Genomic DNA, 15,277 nt, shown 5'->3' with positions numbered 1-15,277 from the left:
GGGCAGCCCTGGCGAAGTCCTCTTTCAGCCGGGAAAAAAGGAGTAAGCATACCATTGATAATGACAGCATAATTCACGTTTTCCACGCATGCCATGATCCAGCTAATAGATCTCGAATTAAGGCCAATTTTCGCTAGTAAGCACCTTACAAAGCCCCAGTCTAAGCAGTCGAAAGATTTTTGCAAGTCAATTTTAAGAATGGTGGAATCGGACTTATATGAGAGCATAGAGAAAAGACATTCCTGAGTATTGGTGACGGCATCCAGGATGTTCCTGCCCTTCAGAAAAGCATGTTGGTCCTTTGTAAGAAAGGTGGCTAAAGTCCCTTTAATCCTTTCAGCAATGATCTTTGTGATGATTTTAAAGGAGATGTTGCATAAGGAAATTGGACTGAAGTCCTGAAATGAATCTTCCTATACTTTTTTAGGGATGAGCGCAATTTGAGTAGAATTTGTAATCTAATGAATTCTCCCTGAGATTCTGGAAGCCTCAACCATCCTGAGCAAGTCCTGTTTGATAATATCAAAGAAGTGAAAGAAAAATTCAATTGTCCAGCCGTCTGGGCCAGGACATTTGTCTTTTTTAAAGGCCCTTATGACATCCAGGAGCTCATTCTCTGTTATAGGCTGAAGAAGAATTGCATCTTTTCATCATCAAACATTTTAGGAAACAGGTCGATACCCCAAAGAATGTCTGGGAAGCTACATCCTTGTTTTCTGCTATATTTATTTTTAAAATATCCTACAGCTTCTTTAGATATATCTTGCTGTGAGGTAAAAAAAACCCCCTTGACCATCGCTTATTTTCCATATTGTATTTTTCTCTCGCCTAGAATTTGCAAATTTATGGAAAAACTTAGTATTCCTGTCACCTTCTTGCAGCCAAGTTATCCTGCTTTTGAGCTTCCAAAAGGCTTCCTCTTGCTTAAGGATGTTCTGTTTTTTCCTTTGCAAATCTTTGATTCGGCATCTTGTGCTAAAAGAGAGGGAATTTGCATCCAGATCCTTTAAGATACTGTCAAGCTCCATCTGAATTTCTTGATAAGAGGCTCTATCCCTCTGTCTTTTTTTAAATTGCCAGTCCTTGACCACTTTCCTCATAGCTGATAGCTTATCCCTGAAAGTCAGAAAAGGGGGGGTCTTATCATTAGCAGACAGATCGTTCCAGGTTTTGATGATGACTTCGTTGAAAATCGAATCCTCCAGGCATGCCCTATTAAATTTAAAAGAGTAACCTTTTCTGAATCCGCTTTGCTTCCAACTGAGATATATAGGTCTATGATCGGAAATGAAGGCCTGCCCAATAGAAGACTGTGGCATACCCATATTATCAATAATGTTGCCCCGTACAATGAAACAGTCGATTCTTTTTGCAATATACGCCTCCCCAGCTCTTCCATTGTCCCAAGTCGGTAGCATTTTCGATGGAAATATATCAACAAGATTTCTGAGCAGGAATTCATTTTTTATACGATCGGCTAGCGGATCATCTCTCCTGCAATTTCCCCATCGCTCCTCAGAGCTTAGAGTAAGATTTAGGTCCCCTGCAATTATCAAAGATTCTATATCAAGAATTTCTGAAATAAAAAAAAAAAAAAAAAAATTCCCAAAAGAGGGACCTATTCTTATAAGGAGCATAGGTGTTCAGTATATTTATAGGGCATTCTGTCCCTCTGATATAGGCCGAAATGAGGATGCCAGTAAAGCATTTGTACGCTTTTGCCCTAATCTAGTTGGGGTCCCAACATACTGCCAGACCTCCCGAAAGACCCTTTGCTTCTGATGCTACTAGAAACCATGAAGGAAACATTTTTCTAAAATAAGCTATAGACACCTGATTACTGTGCATTGTTTCTTGAATTAAAATGATTTTTGGCTGAGTTGAGGAAAATAGATCCTTCAACGCCAAAAATTTGAGGTCTGTGCCCAGACCTCTGATGTTCATGGAGATCATGAAGGTCATTTGGATGATTCTCCAGCCAAACTTGCTCTAAGGGGCTGAGATTCAGGAATTTCATAGATGGGAATATTGGTCAGGGATAGGTTCCTTATCCCGCTGTTATCAACAGTTGTTCTCCCTCTAAAATGCCTGCTACCTCCATTGTGCTTCTTCCTCACTGTAATGTTCTTTGCTGAGTTTGGGCTTATGAAAGGCATAAGCGGTTTTGCAGGTTTGTGAATGGTCAACGGTTTGAGCTCCAGGGATTTTTTGCTTAAGAGGAAATCTAAGTCACTATCATATGGGTTTGCAGGAGATGAAGACGAAAAATTTAGAGGGATGATATCTGCCAATGGCTCCTTGCCTTTCGAGGGGGGGGGCGAGTTCTTTCTGGGCGTCGGCGATGACGAGGATATAAGGATGGGGTGGGAGCCATGATAAAGTCTTTGAGTTGGACGGGAAGAGGGGACAGAACAGCTCTGTCATCGATCGGTTCAGGAATAGGCGAGCATTGCAAAAAGGAGGATATGACTTTTGCCGGGCATGCAGGCTTGTCAGAGCTTTCGGGCTTAGACTCCTGCTCGCAGGAGAAATCCTGTGATAAAATTTGCGGAGATGAAATAACATTGTTATTCAGACCATCCACTAGTTCCGTTGGGGAGAGGCTATCTGAATGAGGTAGAATCTCCCTTTCTTTGCAAAGAGGCGAGCTAATCCTGGATTTCCGATGCGCATGTCTAGCTTTTGGCTTTGAGAGCCGGTGGCAATTTTTAATCAAGTGACCTGTTCGGTGGCACGCAGAGCATCGGAAAGGGATGCCCCAAAAATCCAGTCGTTGCTTAATTTTCAAATCTCGCCAAGCAATCTCAATATGGTCTGGAAAACCCCCCTATAGGCCTTTTCAATGAGAATCCATGCTATTCTCTTGTCCTTAGCACGAAGGGTCAACATAAATGAAGCGACCGATAGAATTTCCAATCTCTGCTAGGGTTTCTTTAGACCACATCTCCAGGGGGAGATTTGGGAGCTTCACCCAAATTAAATTATTTGAAGGAGTGTTCTTTAGAGGGTCGTATCCAATGAACCATCTATAGAGAGCAAGAAAACTCCTATTATGGACCCATGGGCGTTTCAGGATAGACTCAACATCACTGGTCTTTAAAAAATGAAAACAGTACCACCCTTTCATAAGATTAGATATGATGGGGGTATATCCAGTCACCTGTTTCCACTGAGACTCAATCCACATTCTCATCTCAGCATCCTCCATTTCTAGGAAGTTCCACTTACCCACAAAAGCGAGGTTCTGCAGGCTATCTATTCTATCCGACAAGTGAGAGCTTTCTAGCTTTAAGGCCGCTGGCGGGGGAGACGTTTTAACGGGGTTCCGAAGCTTATTATAGCTGTTAGCGTGTTCATGTGATAGCTTTTCCAGTCGGTTAGAAGCATCTTTTCTATTAGCCTCTCGGGAGGACTGTGCTCTATGGAATTTTGCCCCTTCCCTGTCAGCATCATAGCATGATGGTCTTACTACTACGTCATCGAGGGTCGATTGCCAATCGGCAGGCAACGTGGCAGTCTTTCATGCTTTCTCAGCCTGAATCGTGGCCTCGACCATGGCTTACGTGGCCGAGACATCCGAGTCACCATCCATGCTCCACCCACTTTCTGACCTCGGTAATTGCCCCAGAACTTATCGGGATTGGCTATGTCCTAATAATATTTTTAGTTCATGCTAAGTACCAGCTATTTATGGAGATCTGACCAAATTCAGGATATAAAGCCTGGAGAGTATAAATGCCATATAAGGGATGATTGAACAGTTCTGACACAGGGAATGAAAGCCAGAAGACTCGAGAAGGAGGATGCCATCTATCGAGGCATGATCGAGAAAAGAGAAGCACTTGATGGCCAGAAGGTAAGAACTGAAGGGAGCCGCCACTGCAAAGAGTGAATTAATTCAGAAAGGATGTTCTTGTATAGATTGACAGCTCAAGAACAGAAACACGTCACCCCAAGGACACTCTTCAAATTCCAATGAAATTTGAAAAATCTTTCCAAATTAGGCAGGAAGAAAGCGATCCCGTGGGGAAATTCCGGTCCCGGGAAAGAGAGAAAACCGGCAAGAGGGAAGGAGACTGCCTGGTTGCAGAACCTAGAGGTCGAAAGTTCATAGTGGAGGAAGCATATTGAAGTTGAGGGAGGCAAAAGATGATGTGTGATCCTTCTGATGGTAGTTAGCTGGAAGAGGATTCACTACAAACCAGACAGCAGCAGTATATTTCCATGATACACCACCACCCTCCTTGCTCCAAGCGCTTGTCGAAAGGAGAGCGTCAGTAGACTATCAGCACGACCCGCAAAGTAAAGGAAAATGGACGCAGAAAGCTCTGTTAAAGAGATAGGATTAAAATCAAGGAGAGAGGCTCCCTTGGGGGGTCAAGAGAACCAAAAGCCATATTTATCGAGGGGTAGGTGATAGAGGAGTGCATGACTGCCAGATGGAAGACAAGAATGGCAATAAAAAGGAAAGTGATGTCATGACGAGATGTCGTGCATGGAAATCTAAAACTCTTCATGCATAGGAAGCTCAAAATACCTTAGAGTCATGGATTGGTAGGCTTCAGCTGGCTGGTAATGCAGAGGCGCCCTGGTTGGTCGCAGATTGGTCTTCATCTCCTCTCGACACACGCCCGGTCCTCAAATCAAACTAACAACAAAAAACTCTACTAGAGAGGGACAAATTAATAAAATTCTATTCAACTAGATCCCAGAAGATGGCTTTTTATTTGTTGTTGATCTGATTGGTTCTTTTCAGGAAACCAAAAAGATGGAAAAGAAAAATTATTTTTAGCGGCAATTAGACTATTTATTTTTAAAAAAATTGATCATAGGAATGTTTGAATATTTTTATATGGTGAAAATGGATTCAACACTATCAAAAACCTTTGGGGCACCAAAAATGTTGATACTAAAAATTGTTTAACTGTGATTCCCAAAATTTCTATGTACTCCAAAATCCTGAAACTTGACAACTGTATAACTGAATTTCGCAAAATTTCTTCTCGATTTTGAAAAAATCCTACTAAAATTATACAGCTGAATCCATTTCACGATAAATAGAACCTTTAAACAGTCCTATAGTCATTTTTTTCGAAAAACAAACGGTCACATTCCAGCTAGAGAAATTGTGGAGACGACGCCTTCCTTTTCCGTCTTTTGTGTTTCCTTGACCGCTAACCGTGTAGTATAACGCGTCAAGCGATGCCGAGTTTGTCCTGCCGTTGACTCAACTATTCCCTCCTTTCATCTGAACGACCCTTCCGTTGACTCGTTCTCTCCCCTCCTCACGAACACACACCTCTCCTCGTTTTGTTCCCTTCTTCCCTTCATTAGATTCCCCCCTCTTCAACATTAGTTGGATATTGATAAAAATTACACTGATAGTTATAATGAAATTAATAACAATCATTATGATTCCTATAATAAAATTAATAATTCTAATAATAATTTTTTTAACAATAACATTGTTTATAATAATAATGATGTTTTGGATAGTAATAACGATATTTGGATAATAACAACCACTATGTTATTTTTTTTATAGTAATAATATATTAATAATAAAATAATTTGTTATTTTAGATAATATTGACTATGTTAGTAAAATGTTAGACCACTTTCATAATAGCGGAAGTTACAATAAATTCAATAAAGTCTTAAAAGAGGTCATTTATGCCATAAAAGCTAATATTGTTCTTAACACCTTGAGCAAGAAACTTATTAAAATCGACCTTCTCACCCCCAGAATTTATGGTCTTCCAAAGATTCATAAAATCAGTGCCCCTTAAGACCTATTGTCAACCCAATAGGTGGACCTACTTATCTTTTTGTTAAATTCTTCGCACATAAGCTCAAGCCTTTGTTCGGTCGCATTGACTCCTTCATTTTACACTAAAATCCCCATTAATGAGGCCATCAATGTCATAAATCGGATTACCAATGATGACACTGCCTAATTAGTTGGGCTTTGCCTAACATAATCCTTTTTCAGCTTCCAGGGTGAATTCTATGAACAAACAAGTGGAGTAGGCCATTGGTTCTTTGTTCTCCTCTGTTGTTTGCTAATTTGTTCATGGAATATTTTGAGACCAAAGCTTTGGCCTTGACTCACTTTCAACCCAAACTCTAGAAAAGGTTTATTGATGATACTTGTGTTGTCTAGCCCCTTGTCGTGAGAAGTTAGATTTGTTCCTTAATCATCTTAATTCTCAATCTGATTACATCAAATTCAATATGGAGGTTGAGGTCAATGGTAGTCTTCCTTTCCTTGATGTTCTCCTTTCTAGAATGGAAGATGGTTCCTTATCTCACCAAGTGTTTCGCAACAAAACTCACATAGAAAAATACCTTCATGTCAATTCGCACCATTTTTCGACACAAAAATTAGGAGTTCTTAACACTCTTACTACCTGTGCTCTTAGGATCTTTGATATTAATCACCTAGAAGATGACAAATCCCAGAGATTCCATTTCCTAAAATTTTTTGAAAACAATGGCTATAGAAAACATCAAGGTCTTGTAGCTTTTTAAAAATCTAGTAAAGGTCCAAGGATTAAAAACAATCGGCATGAACAAATTTCCAATGTTTAACTTATGTTCATCCATGGGACCACTGATAAGATTGATCATATTGTCGAAAATAGAAACAAGAAATGATAAAAATAGAATCCATAATATTCCATTTTTAATTTGTCCTTGAATTAAAATTGTGAATTAAAATTCGAATTTAGTCTCACCAGCTGCTTGAAAAATAATTAATTAATTCATCTTGAGTTAATTAGTTGGAGAAATTCAAGTTAGAAGACTTTGTGAAGTCATGCAACAGTTATCCATTAAATTAAGGAGATTATCCCTTAATTAAGGAGATAAGATTGAGTTGTAATTAGTTAGCTCAGTTTACTGAGTTAAGTCCAGTTAAATTAGTCCAAAATGTTTGAGGAACTAATTGTGAGTTAACAAACAGTTGATGCAAGCATGCACTCAACTAGTGTACTCCAGATAACTGAAGATTCCCTCATCAGAAACTCATGCATGTCTATTCTGAGAAATACCTAGTTGAGCTAAATGTTAACGACAGTGTACTCTCAGTTGCATGTGTTTTCCTCTAAAGGAAACTCATGCTTTCAGTCAAAATAAGATTCCTTGAGGATTTCGCAGTTTTATAGGGTATGAGATTAGTGTGAGTGATCAGTGTTACACTTGGTAATAGCAAGATCACCCAGGAGAAATTGCGCAAAGAAATAGGAGGCTTGGAGGGCAAAGGAGAAGGTTTGTGAGAAGCCTTGTTTGCCTGTGAGCATCCAGGAGGATTGTACTGAGAGATGGCTAAATGTGAGAGCTAAGGCTTTGTATAATTCTAATGTATTTCCACCTTGTATGATAATACAGATAGTGGGGTTTTTAGTTGAGGCTTTCCCCTGAGTATTTTCTGTGTTTCATGTGTATTGATTCTTCTTCTTTTGGTTATATGTGTTCAGCTTGATATTTAAGCTTCTGCAAGTTTGATAGTAGAAGTAGATTATAGTATTTTGCTTTGGTATATTGCATTATCAAGTTAATCTACAGTCAGATTTTCTACATAGATCACAGAGGTAGATTTGTAGAGAATTTGCAGGAATTTCTACACATTCTTAAAAAGAATAATGTCTCTACTACCTTCAAGCCCCTTAATACCATTAGAAGCTCCCTTCGATCTATTAAGGATGTAGTGAACCCTAAGGACATGAAAGGGGTTTACTCAATCCCTTGACCTTATGGGACTCCATACATTGGGGAAATTGGTCACTCCATTACTTTGAGAATTCGGGAGCATGCAACAGACATTAAACAAAATCGTTCTCGTTCCTCAGTTATTGCTGAACATGTGGAGAAAACTAAGCACCATGTACGCATTGAGGATTCCAGGGTCATCGCGATGATTGATCATTTCCATTATAGGAAGTTGAGAGAGGCCATTGAAATTGAGAAATAGACAAAAAAATCTCAACAAGGACGATGGTTGGAAATTGAGTAAAAGTTGGATTTCTGCCCTCTCCTCCTCATTGTTTAGGTTTTTCCTCTATTATTTATTTATTTATGTTTATTTTTATATATACATATATATTTTCCTTATATTTCTTAGTTTGGTAACTTTCCCTTATTGACCCTATTTGTTCCTCAGACATTCATATTGTTTGTTATATATAATATCCTATTATAATTTATCCTTAATTATTTTAAATGATATTTATTTATTTATTTATTTATATTATTATTATTATTATTATTATTATTATTATATATATATATATATATTTCAAAGTTTTTCTATCTTTTATTTTTTAATCTTTTATAGTTTTTTTACCTTTTATTTTTTAATGTTCCAATATTTTTTAATTATTCTTTTTACCTATTGATCATATTTTTTTCCCATGAGGAAAAATCATAATTTCCATTAAAATTTGAAAATTACATGTTGTAGATGCTTGAAGAAGCATATGTTGTAGGATGGGGCAAACCACCCTTCAGATATACATTGTACAAAAAACCCAGTAGGGTGTACTGATAGTATGTGCATAATTACATATCAAAAATAATATAGACATAAATTGTTCAGTGAAAATATGTACTAGGTGTAGATCAAATGAAAATCATGTAAACAAGCCCACACGGCCCCTATATTCTGATGTCAATATATGGATGATGATAGTACTGATAGTGGTCCATATCCTTCTGCTCTTGTATCAACCATGTACCCTGAGGTCAGACTGCAGCCTCCTTGGAAAGCTGATCGGAAATCTGGTTGTGCTCCCTATAGATATGATGACATACAATGGTATCAAATTGGGCCCTTAATCGCAGTGCATCATCCAATATGTGTCTTAGTGTGTGTGCATGGCAATTTGATAAATTGTTGAACCAATTGATAATGATCTTGGAGTCACCAAAAACTTGTAGATGCCTACACTCTTTTTCTAATGCAAATTGCAAAAGATGTCTGAGGGTGAGTAGTTCTACATAGTTATTTGTCCCAATTCCCAACCCCATCTGAATTTTGAAGAAATGGGTCTCTGTTAGGTGTAATAAGACACCCCCCCCCACAACCCAGAGCTTGGGCAGATCCGTCAAAATAGGCCCATGGGATGCTTTTGTCAATGACTTCAGGGGTGATGGTACAATGGAGGGTAGGTCTATCATCATCAAGTATATAGGAGTAAATGGATAAGACATAGGCAGATGCTTAGTGCCATAGAGGTATGGTAGTATAGAATATGAATTTTTTATGAGCTAGCCAGATATCCCAGTAGACCAGTAATTGGAGATTCCTAGCTTTAAGTGGCCGAACCGATGTCCACCACGATTGTCAACCCTCGAGGATGGTATTGCCTTGTCATTTGATAGATAAGGAAAGGGTGGAGAGGATCAGGGCCCAAAAATCCTTTATGATGGGACAGTGGAGAAAGAGATGCTCAATAGATTCAGAGGCTTGTCGACATAAACAGCACCATGTGGGTCCATGGAAAGATTGCTTCATAAGGTTTTCCCCAGTGGGTGCTCTATGATGAAGGACTGCCCACATGAAGAGTTTGGTGTAAGGGGGGACTTTCAACTTCCATAGTAAGCTCCACCACCAGTTAAAGATTGGTGGCTTATGGCCAAAGAATATGACAGAGTATCCATCCTTGGGAGTGTATTGGTCGTGCTTTGCCTATGCCCAAATTAGTTTGTCTTCACCATCAATAATCCTGACATGTGATTCAGTAAGAGCATTTGTATATTTGAGCCAGTCTTGGTGCCATATGTCAGGGATACCAAGTTGTATTGTTGATTTCCAAGCCTGAGAAAAAATATTAGTATTTCCTGGATCTGCAATATGATCAAGATATGTGATACCAGCATTAGATAAAAAGTTGATCAAATCAGGTGGAAGTCTAAAGGAATTACCATTGTCGAACCATGGATCCATACCCACACGCACTGAGGAACCCGACCTAATCCTCCAAGTCAGTCTGTCATGAACATATGGAATTGAATTTAATACCGCTCTCCATATAGTTGATATTCCTGTCTTGTTCCAAGAGGGAAGTCAGATCCATTCAAGTGTATAAAGGGGCCAAATGTATTTATGAAATACAACTTCTGTCCACAAACTATGAGCTGTGAGGATCTGCCAGCCCATTTTGGCGGCCAGAGCAATGGAAAAAGATTCAAGATTTTTTAGTCCCCATCCTCCCCATTTCTTCAGGAGAGCTATCAAATCCCAACGAACCCATGCATAAATATGACCATCATGTCTCCCCTTCCATAAAAATATGCAACACAGTTGTTGTATTTGCACAAGAATTCCCTTTGGGATCTAGGCCATGGACATCCAGTAAACTAGAGTCGCTTCCAAAACAGATTTAATTAATACCAGTCTTCCAACCCTGGAGAGGTATTTATGATGCCAAATATTAAGTCTTCGTTCAATATTTGCAACCAACCAAGTCCAATCTGCAATCCTGTAATGAAGGGGCTTAAGTCTAAATCCAAGGTACTTTAGACCATCATCCAAGGATAGAAGAGAATAGGGGAATCTATGAAGAGCAAATTGGATCTCATGAGGTGAGCATCTAGAAGATGTAATGGTAGACTTTCGAGCATTGCACTCCATTCCTGTTGTTGTACAAAATAGGAGCATAGCAGAATGTAGGGCAGTTAGGTCCCCAATACCTCCATTGAGGAATATTAAGACATCATCTACAAATAGTAAATGTGATAAAATACAGTTATTGGTGATCTTGATGCCTTGTAGCCATCCTAGTTTGCGTTATTCGGAGATGCACTGACTAAGGCCTTCCATTATGAGCAGGAATAAGAGAGGAGAGAGGGGACAACCCTGTCGAAGACCCCTTTCAGCATGAAAAAAGGGGGATGTGGATCCATTGATGAGAACACTGTAAGATACCTTGGTGATGCAACACATGATCCAATTGACAAACTCCAGAGGGAAACCCAAATGAGTTAAAATCATACACAAATATATCCAACTAATGTGATCAAAGGCCTTTTCAATCAAAGGCCTTTCAATTTCTTTGTTTTGATAGAGTGTAGAACTTCTTGGGCCGTACCAATGGCATCGTGTATCTAGCGATTATTAAGGAAGGCAAATTGTTCAGGAGAGATGTGAGTAGAGAGTATGGGTCTAAGACGATTGGCAATGATCTTGGCAATAATTTTATAGATGCAGTTGCAGAGGGAGATAGGTCAAAAATCGTTAAAGGATTCAGGGCAGTCAGATTTCGGGATGAGAGCTATGAAGGTGGAGTTGAAGGCCTCATACATGCGCCCATTGGTACGGCATTCTTCAATGATATGGAGTAAATCCTCCCCCAAAATGTCAAAGAAAGCTAGATAGAACTCAATCGTCCAGCCATCTGGACCAGGACTTTTGTCCTTCTTGAACCATTTGAGAGTGTTCTCCAGCTCCCCCATCGAAACTGGCTTGAGAAGATCCACAGCGTCCTCCTATTCCACAAAGCGAGGAAATAGGCCTGCCACCCTTATGATTTCTGCCAATGTAACTTCACAAGGAGCTCGATAAATATTTATGAAGTGAGATGAGCCAAGAGAGGCCAAGTGATGAAAGGAGTGAACTCTCTAGCCATCTTCATTTGTCATCTGCCAAATGGTGTTTATTGCACGGTGCCCATTGTAAAATTTATGGTAGAATTTGGTATTGTCATTATAGTGTCGTTTTATCAACCTTAATTGACTCAGACTGCAACATTAATTATCAACCCAGGGTAGGTCTTGTTGTTTCAATGGAGTTTGCACTATCTGTGTCGATACACTTCAACCAAGCATAAGAAATTGCAGAAAAACTGTAAAAGGTGTTGCTGATCTAATTTACTGAATCAATCATGTATGCAGATATAAAAACCATCCACAGAATCAAATCACAACTCGCAGCTATTGAAATAAAGGTGTGCCACACCTAGAGCTAACATCTATTCCAGCTAGTTACTATTCCTCTATTGTTTAACTCTGTGTAATAGCATAAGATAAATAAAAGCAGTAGTGAATGCAATCCACAATATGTGCAGTAACAACGAGAAACTATAAATCAATAAACTAAACTAAAATGTACACTACCTAATCACTGCAATCCCTGCCAAAGAGGAGGGCCCTTCGTCCTCAACAAGGTGCAGGAAGACACAAAATGTGATTAACGAATCAGTTGAGAAGTAATAACAACATCATTGTGCCAATTGATATTAAAATGAGTTCAGGAGTTACGAAACATAGTAACAGTACTCTTCCATGTGCTCCTCCCTGATAGATAAAAAGACGAGTCTTTTATAACTATTACATCTTGAAAATTAGAAAACAAATCAACCATGAGAATCTCTAATTCTCATGCTGATCCAAAAATAAAGAAGTTGCAGCCTACTACTAAATAAATATACATTAGTTACAACTGCTTGAGTCTTGTTGCCTAAAAAAAAAACAATATATTGCTGACAGCTTTTATGTGGAATAGTACCCACATTTCCAGCTTTGGTGCAACAGTATTGAGCAAATTATGGTTCCGGCTGACGCGGCATAACTAAAGACACCATTGTTGGTGTAACGATAGATCCATGCGAGGAGGTGTAACAACACCTAATGTGTAACAACAACCTGTAATAGCACCGATGTGTAGCAGCAACCACCTGTAACAACACCTAGTATGTAGCAGCGATATGTAACAGCATTTAGGGTGTAACAGCGAACTATTCTACCCTTTCCTGCAGCTAAGTCCTGCTGCCTGTCTGCTTCCGCGAGCCAACACCTAAAAAAGATAAACTTCCCGACATGTTCCTTCAATGCTCGTCTAGTTAGCCTCAAAAAGAAATAAAGCCTCACATTTATTCGGTAAAATACAGTAAAGTAACATGATAGTAAAATGGATGAAAAAGGTAAGAAAATGGGGAATTTGGTCATATAAGGGCACAGGTTTGAAGGACATAAAGGTCAAAACAAGGGAAAGAAGGTGCGGAAAATGAGTGAAAAACCACACCCAACAGTCATGTCCCTCTTTCAACCAAATTTCTCTGCTCGGGAGCCTCCAAGATTCCTCTCTATTCTTTAATATTTTGTCTCGTTTAGTATCTAAGGTGATGAGATGAGTCTTTGCATCAATAAACAGGAACTCCTTCCATGTTCATCCTCTAGACTAGAAATATCGATCTCAATAGTGTGAAGGGTGTTGTCATCCTACAGTCGCTTATTATGGGCCCATCCCATAGTTAATCATTTGAGATTAAGAAGGTTGTTAGAGAACCCTTCTAAAATAGATCGGCTCAAACCAGGAGGATGTGCCTTCCAATAGTCAGAGACTAATCGAATATAGTCAGGATCCTTCAGCCAAGTAGCATTGAATTTGAAAGGAGATTTTGGTTTACGGTCTAGCCCACTGATCTCGAGATAAATAGGAGAGTGATATGATAATCCCCCCGATCCTACCCACTGTCTATAATTGTGGATGTTTCCAATGAGTCTCTCCTTAATGAGGAATCGATCCAACCTTCGAGCCAACATTACCTCTCATGTCCTTCTGTTCCTCCAAGTAGGTTGGATTCGTGCCATGGGAATGTCAATAAACCGGTGATCCTCAAGAAGGGCCTCAAATGTATCAGATAAGGGATCAATCTGGGCATTGTGACCCCAAGATTCAGTGTGTCCAATGGAGAAATTTAGATCACCACCCATAATGATATTATCAGCTTGTAGAAGAGATGATTTGAGAAGGTGTTCCCAGAAAGATTCTTTATTATGGCAAGGGCCATATACATTAATCAATCGAATCTCTAAGCCCAAGTCGAATGAGAAAATATCAGCCCCAATAAATCCATTCCCACCCCAAATATTTGATAGTCTGACCGATCTAGGGTTATACCCAAATGCAATACCCCCTGATCTCCCACACACATCAAGAGCATGGAAATTCCATCCAGGTACCAATGATTCCAATGCAGGAATAATCTTATCAATAAGCCCTAGGGTTTCCTGTAGAAAGAGAACATCCACCCGCTCGACTTCCAAGAGTCTTCTGAATGCTAGTTTTTTAGCGGGGCTAGCTAACCCGCGATAGTTAAGGGATAGCCACTTCATGAGGGAGAGGATACAAGGGTGTTTTGTGCTCTAAGAACCCGATCAATGGAAAGTTGTCAACCTACCGCAACATCAATTCCATCTTGATGAATGGCTTTGGAAATGGATGACTGACAACCCCGTGTAGGTTTAGGAGGCATATGGGGGGAAATAATCCCGATACCACAAGAGTCCACTGCAGATGCTCTTTCCAAGGATCGGAGATTGTAGGAATGGGTAGGTCGAGAGGATTCTGAAGCCTCTGAAAGAGGAGCAGATAGAGGGAGGTCCGGGAAGGGGGGGTGTTGGAAAATATATGGGAGGGTCAGACCAGGGGGCAAGACAAGAAGGGGGATGCAGATGAAAATGAAGAGGTGCAAATTGAAGATCAGGAAATCATCAAAGACGCGGAAATAGAAATATAATTGACAATAGAGCTAAGGATAGGATTACCCAATGAGAGCGCAGCCGCTGTCGTAGCCCTGGATCTGGTAAGAGGAGGCGAGGGAGGTCGGATCATATTGGTGCCACGCTTCTTCTCCCAAGCCTTTGTTAGTGTCAAGTGGCCAGAACCAATGGGAGTGATTTGTTCATGTGTGCCCTGTAAGTTCGCCTGTCCCTCAGTCGATTCCTCCAGGGAGGGGGGAATTCTTAACCAAAGGACATTCCTTATATAAATGCCCCACCTTATGACATCTCTGGCACCTAAAGGGCACCCCTTCGTAATCCAGAATCTGTATGCGAGTAAAGTGTTTCCAATGAAGGGTTATCTACTCCTCCAACCCTTCTCTAGTGTCAAGGTGTACCAGAATGCGAGCCAGAGACATGTTACCAGAAATAATATAAGATTTGTCATGATCAAGGTAGGTGCCCAGAGCATTGCCAATTCGCTTGAAGATGTCATCAGACTAGAAGTGAAGCAGTAGTCCGGATAGTCTCACCCAAAGAGGACCAGCCCCCAATTGCTCCCGCTCTGGATCAAACATAGGACTCCATCGCTTGAGTAGGATAGGGGTGAGCTTAATATGCTAATATTTGGAGAGAACCCATGATGTGTAGTCTACATGATGAAATTGGAGAGAAAACCAACCTCGCGCAAGGGTAGTTACATATGTAAATTCAGAGAGGATTGCCCCCAAATATTAGTGATCCATTGTCGAAGTCTGGCTACATAATAGGTACG

Source organism: Pinus tabuliformis, chromosome J, assembly GCF_031772625.1.
Source record: "Pinus tabuliformis cultivar Carrire ecotype Pingquan chromosome J, CPIR1, whole genome shotgun sequence".
In the NCBI taxonomy this organism is placed as follows: domain Eukaryota; kingdom Viridiplantae; phylum Streptophyta; class Pinopsida; order Pinales; family Pinaceae; genus Pinus; species Pinus tabuliformis.
Note: the sequence above shows the minus strand (reverse complement) of the source record.